Raw genomic sequence first — 6,832 nt, 5'->3', positions numbered from 1 at the left:
TTAGGTCTTCTGCCCATTTTTAGTTTGGATTGTTTGTTTTTTTGATATTGAGCTGCATGAGCTGCTTGTATATTTTGGAGATTAATCCTCTGTCAGTTGCTTCATTTGCAAGTATTTTCTCCCATTCTGAGGGTTGTCTTTTCATCTTGTTTATGGTTTCCTTTGCTGTGCAAAAGCTTTTACTTTTCATTAGGTCCCATTTGTTTACTTTTGTTTTTATTTCCATTTCTCTTGGAGGTGGGTCAAAAAGGATCTTGCTGTGATTTATGTCATAGAGTGTTCTGCCTATGTTTTCCTCTAAGAGTTTTATAGTGTCTGGCCTTACATTTAGGTCTTTAATCCACTTTGAGCTTATTTTTGTGTATGGTGATAGGAAATGTTCTAATTTCATTCTTTTACATGTAGCTGTCCAGTTTTCCCAGCACCACTTATTGAAGAGGCTCTCTTTTCTCCATTGTATATTCTTGCCTTCTTTATCAAAGGAAAGGTGACCATATGCGCATAGGTTTATCTCTGGCTTTCTATCCTGTTCCATGGATCTATATTTCTGTTTTTGTGCCAGTACCATACTGTCTTGATTACTGTAGCTTTGTAGTAGAGTCTGAAGTCAGGGAGGCTGATTCCTCCAGCTCCATTTTTTTTTCTCAAGATTGCTTTGGCTATTCGGGGTCTTTTGTGTTTCCATACAGATTGTGAAATTTTTTGTTCTAGTTCTGTGAAAAATGCCATTGGTAGTTTGATAGGGATTGCATTAACTCTGTAGATTGCTTTGGGTAGTATAGTCATTTTCACAATGTTGATTCTTCCAATCCAAGAACATGGTATATCTCTCCATCTGTTTGTATAGTCTTGAATTTCTTTCATCAGTGTCTTATAGTTTTCTGCATACAGGTCTTTTGTCTCCTTAGGTAGGTTTATTCCTAGATATTTTATTCTTTTTGTTGCAATGGTAAATGAGATTGTTTCCTTAATTTCTCTTTCAGATTTTTCGTTGTTACTGTATAGGAATGCAAGAGATTTCTGTGCATTAATTTTGTATCCTGTCGCTTTAGCAAATCCACTGATTAGCTCTAGAAGTTTTCTGGTAGCATCTTTAGGATTCTCTATGTATAGTATCATGTCATCTGCAAACAGTGACAGTTTTACTTCTTCTTTCCCAATTTGGATTCTTTTTATTTATTTCTCTTCTCTGATTACTGTGGCTAAAACTTCCAAAACTGTGTTGAATATTAGTGGTGAGAATGGGCAAGCTTGTCTTGTTCCTGATCTTAGTGGAAATGGTTTCAGTTTTTCACCATTGAGAACGATGTTGGCTGTGGGTTCGTCATATATGGCCTTTATTATGTTGAGGTAGGTTCCCTCTATGCCTACTTTCTGGAGAGTTTTTATCATCAATGGGTGTTGAATTTTGTCAAAAACTTTTTCTGCATCTATTGAGATGATCATATGGTTTTTCTCCTTCAATTTGTTAATATGGTGTATCACATTGATTGATATGCGTATATTGAAGAATCCTTGAATTCCTGGGATAAACCCCACTTGAGCATGGTGTATGATCCTTTTAATGTGCTGCTGGATTCTGTTTGCTAGTATTTTGTTGAGGATTTTTGCATCTATGTTCGTCAGTGATATTGGCCAGTAGTTTTCTTTTTTTGTGACATCTTTGTATGGTTTTGGTATCGGGGTGACGGTGGCCTCGTAGAATGAGTTTGGGAGTGTTCCTCCCTCTGCTATATTTTGGAAGAGTTTGAGAAGGATAGGTGTTAGCTCTTCTTTAAGTGTTTGATAGAATTCACCTGTGAAGCCATCTGGTCCTGGGCTTTTGTTTGTTGGAAGGTTTTTAATCACAGTTTCAATTTCAGTGCTTGTGATGGGTCTGTTTATATTTTCTGTTTCTTCCTGGTTCAGTCTTGGAAGCTTGTGATTTTCTAAGAATTTGTCCATTTCTTCCAGGTTTTCCATTTTATTGGCATAGAGTTGCTTCTAGTAGTTCTCATAATGCTTTGTATTTCTGCAGTGTCAGTTGCTACTTCTCCTTTTTCATTTCTAATTCTATTGATTTGAGACTTCTCCCTTTTTTTCTTGATGAGTCTGGCTAATGGTTTATTAATTTTGTTTATCTTCTCAAAGAACCAGCTTTTAGTTTTATTGATCTTTGCTATCATTTCCTTCATTTCTTTTTCATTTATTTCTGATCTGATCTTTATGATTTCTTTCCTATTACCATTTTCTTAACTGTTTGGGTTTGTTCTTGTAGGTCTTTTCCTTCTCTTGTGTTTCCTGCCTAGAGAAGTTCCTTTAGCATTTGTTGTAAATCTGGTTTGGTGGTGCTGAATTCTCTTAGCTTTTGCTTGTCTGTAAAGGTTTTAATTTCTCCATCGAATCTGAATGAGATCCTTGCTGGGTAGACTAATCTTGGTTGTATGTTCTTCCTTTTTATCACTTTAAATATGTCCTGCCACACCCTTCTGGCTTGCAGAGTTTCTGCTGAGAAATCAGCTGTTCACCTTATTGGGATTCCCTTGTATGTTATTTGTTGCTTTTCCCTTGCTGCTTTTAATATTTTTTCTTTGTATTTAACTTCTGATAGTTTGATTAATATGTGTCTTGGCATGTTTCTCCTTGGATTTATCCTGTATGAGACTCTCTGCACTTCCTGGACTTGATTGACAATTTCCTTACCCATATTAGGGAAGTTTTCAACTATAATCTCTTCAAATATTTTCTCAGTCCCTTTCTTTTTCTCTTCTTCTTCTGGGACCCCTATAATTCGAATGTTGGTGCGTTTAATGTTGTCCCAGAGGTCTCTCAGACTGTCCTCAATTCTTTTCATTCTGTTTTCTTTATTCTGCTCTGCGGTGGTTATTTCCACTATTTTATCTTCCAGGTCACTTACCCGTTCTTCTGCCTCAGTTATTCTGCTATTGATTCCTTCTAGAGAATTTTAAATTTCATTTATTGTGTTGTTCACCATTGTTTGTTTGCTCTTTAGTTCTTCTAGGTCCTTGTTAAAGTTTCCTGTATTTTCTCCATTCTATTTTCAAGATTTTGAATCATCTTTACTATCATTACTCTGAATTCTTTTTCAGGTAGACTGCCTATTTCCTTTTCATTTTTTGGTCTGGTGAGTTTTTACCTTGCTCCTTCATCTGCTGCATATTTCTCTGTCTTCTCATTTTGCTTAACTTACTGTGTTTGGGGTCTCCTTTTCGCAGGCTGCAGGTTCGTAGTTCCCTTTGTTTTCTGCGTCTACCCCCAGTGGGTGAGGTTGTTTCAGTGGGTTGTGTAGGCTTCCTGGTGGAGGGGACTGGTGCCTGTGTTCTGGTGGGTGGGGCTGGATCTTGTCTTTCTGGTGGGCAGGACCACATCCTCTGGTGTTTTTTGGGGTGTCTGTGAACTTATTATGATTTTAGACAGCCTCTCTGCTAATGGGTGGGGTTTGGTTCCTGTCTTGCTAGTTGTTTGGCATGGGACGTCCAGCACTGGAGCTTTCTCCCCATTGGGTGGAGCTGGGTCTTAGTGTTGAGATGGAGATCTCTGCAAGAGCTCTCACGGATTGATATTACGTGGGGCTGGGAGGTCTCTCATGTCATGAACTTGGCTCTCCCACCTCAGAGGCTCAAGCCTGACACCAGGCCGGAGCACCAAGACCCTGTCAGCCAGATGGCTCAGAAGAAAAGGGAGAAAAAAAGAAAGAAAAAGATAAAAAATTTTAAAAAATGAATTATTAAAATAAAAAAATAATAATAAAAAAAGAAGAGAGCAACCAAACCAAAAAACAAATCCACCAATGATAACAAGCGCTAAAAACTAAACTAAGATAAACATAAAAATCAGAAACAAATCAGTCACAGACAGCAAACCCCAAGTCTACAGTTGCTCCCAAAGTCCACTGCCTCAATTTTGGGAAGATTTGTTGTCTATTCAGGTATTCCACAGATGCAGGGTACATCAAGTTGATTGTTGGGATTTAATCCTCTGCTCCTGAGGCTGCTGGGAGAAATTTCCCTTTCTCTTCTTTGTTCGCACAGCTCCAGGGGATCAGCTTTGGTTTTGGCCCCACCTCTGCTTGTAGGTCACCATCAGACATCTGTTCCCCGCCCAGACAGGAGGAGGTTAAATCAGTGGCTGATTAGGGCACTCTTGCTCACTCAGGCCAGGGAGAGGGTGGGGTACAGTAGTCATAATTGAAATGCGGGGCGAGCCTGCGGTGGCAGAGGCCGCCATGACATTGCAACAGCCTGAGGCATGCCATGTGTTCTCCCAGGGAAGTTGTCCCTGGATCACGGGACCCTGGCAGTGGCGGGCTGCACAAGCTCCTGGGGGGTGTGGGTGTGGATAGTGACCTGTGGTTGCACACAGGATTCTTGGTGGCGGCAGCAGCAGCCTTAGTGTTTCATGCCCATCTCTGGGGTCCGAGCTGATAGCTGCTGCTTGTGCCCATCTCTGGAGCTTGCTTAGGTGGTACTCTGCCTTCTGTGGGCACATGGGAAAGGAATCCCCTCTCCTGTGCACCCTGAAACAATGGTCTCTTGCCTCTTGGGCAGGTCCAGACTTTTTCCTGGACTCCCTCCCAGCTAGCTGTGGCGCACTAGCCACCTTCAGGCTGTGTTCACGCAACCAACCCCAGTCCTCTCCCTGGGATCTGACCTCAAAAGCCCAAGCCTCAGCTCTCAGCCCCCACCTGCCCTGGCGGGTGAGCAGACAAGCATTTCTGCCTGGTGAGTTCTGGTTGGCAGTGATCCTCTGTATGGGAATCTCTCCGCTTTGCCCTCTGCACCCCTGTTGCTGCGCTCTCCTCCGTGGCTCCGAAGCTCCCCCCCGCCAACTCCCTGTCTTCACCAGTGAAGGGGCTTCCTAGTGTGTGGAAACTTTTCCTCCTTCACAGCTCCCTCCCAGAGGTGCAGGTCCCGCCCCTATTCTTTTGTCTCTGTTTTTTCTTTTTTCTTTTGCCCTACCCAGGTACGTGGGGAGTTTCTTGCCTTTTGGGAAGTCTGCGGTCTTCTGTCAGTGTTTAGTAGGAGTTCTGTAGGAGTTGTTCCACATGTAGATGTATTTTTGATGTATTTGTGGGGAGGAAGATGATCTCCATGTCTTACTCCTCCACCATCTTGAAGGTCCCCCCTGATCACTCTTGATATCTAATTGGGTTCCTCACCTTCCAGCATCCCTCACGTGATGTTTGATCACCCTGACCTGCCTTCAGCAAGAATCCTGTTAGGTCAGTTAAGCAAGAATCTTCCCTCACCCCAGATGTTTCCTCTTAGTAATTTTCTATCTACTGACCCCCACCCTGCTCCTTGGCTATAAATTTCCACTTGCCCAGGTTGTGTTCAAAGTTGAGACCAATATCTCTTCTCCACTACAAGACCCTATTACAGTGGTCTCTATACTGATCTCAGTAGCCCCCCTCTGAATGAAGTCTGCCTTTCATCTTTAACAAGTGTCATGAATAATTTTTTCTTTAACACCTAGAATAGGATTTGGCTTTTCATAGGCCTTAAGAACATTTTTGTTGAATAAATGATTGAATGAAGTACCTGAAGCAAAAATTCTCTGAACTCCAAGTTCATTGCTATTTTTTTTGTGTGCTTAAGCTGCATATCTAAACCAGGGTCGTGTTTTCTTCTAATGACAGCAGAATAATGGGTATGCAGATAAAGCAGAGCTTTTTTGATGTAAGTGTGGACTGAATCACACTTATATGTTCCACAATATTAAAGGGATCCGCCTTTTTTTCCAATGAGGCTCACTGAGTATGCAGTCTTCAGGGCACTGCATTGAGATGGCTGAAGTACCCTCAGCTTCTGGAAAGAGTGATTTAACAGCAACAAACCATTGACCAGGACACCTAAAGGGGACAGATGCTTTATAGCTAATGTCCACACAAGCTACCAAACAGGCTGCATCAGGAAACATGCCTGCATCTGAAAGAACGACACATTCCTTTGATTCCCTGAGACTGTCCAGTGTACAAGGACTATTTTTCCTTGAGTGGAAAAGATAGCATTGATTCAATGAGAAGGCCATGAGAAATTTGACTGGACTTCATATCTGAGCACTAAGAAAAAAAAATTGCTGGGAGAATATACTTACTTGGCAAGAAAATTTAATGGTGAATTACAGATCCCTCTAACAAAAATATTTCTGATGGCACAGGCTGCTATAGTGAAAAGAATGCTGGATGGAGCGCAGAGACTGGTTCCTAATTCCAAGTCTGTCATTAAGTAGCATTGTTGCTTTAACCAAGTACTCAGCTTTTCTGAGCTGCATTCTCTTCTTTAAGTGAGTTGGTTAAATAAATAATATTAGAGCTTCCTGAAATTCTGAATTTATATATTCATGAGAAATATTTTTGATCCACAACAATTTGTTTTTTTAAAAAACCCTCCTGCATTTAAAAACAAAAGGAACGGAGTGACAATCAGCATTGAAACAGAAATTAATTCATTAGCATTTTAAAATATCTCAATGGCAATATTTCCCAAACAATGACTCCCATTGATGACATGAGTGGGCCATTGTGCCTTCTGCCAGTAGAACAGACACCACTTTATTCTTAGCAGCTGTGATCCCTAATTGGAAAGGGGACTGGTGCAAAAATGATAAAGGGAAATCACACCACAGTGCTGAAAAACAGCATGGAGCTTAGGGGCTTCTACTGCTTTGGTCACTGTTCTTCCCTTGAGCTTCCTGTCAAGGAACTTGCCCTTTGGAGACTGTAGCCCCACAGTGGCTCAACTTTTGCTTTGGGGGTATTTGGCTGAAAAGGCTCTTTTTGCTCTCTTTATTGCTAAAAAGAGTATAAAAGGGTCTTATTCATAGAACCAAT

The sequence above is a fragment of the Balaenoptera acutorostrata genome, chromosome 17 (assembly GCF_949987535.1).
Source record: "Balaenoptera acutorostrata chromosome 17, mBalAcu1.1, whole genome shotgun sequence".
Classification (NCBI taxonomy): Eukaryota; Metazoa; Chordata; class Mammalia; order Artiodactyla; family Balaenopteridae; genus Balaenoptera; species Balaenoptera acutorostrata.
Note: the sequence above shows the minus strand (reverse complement) of the source record.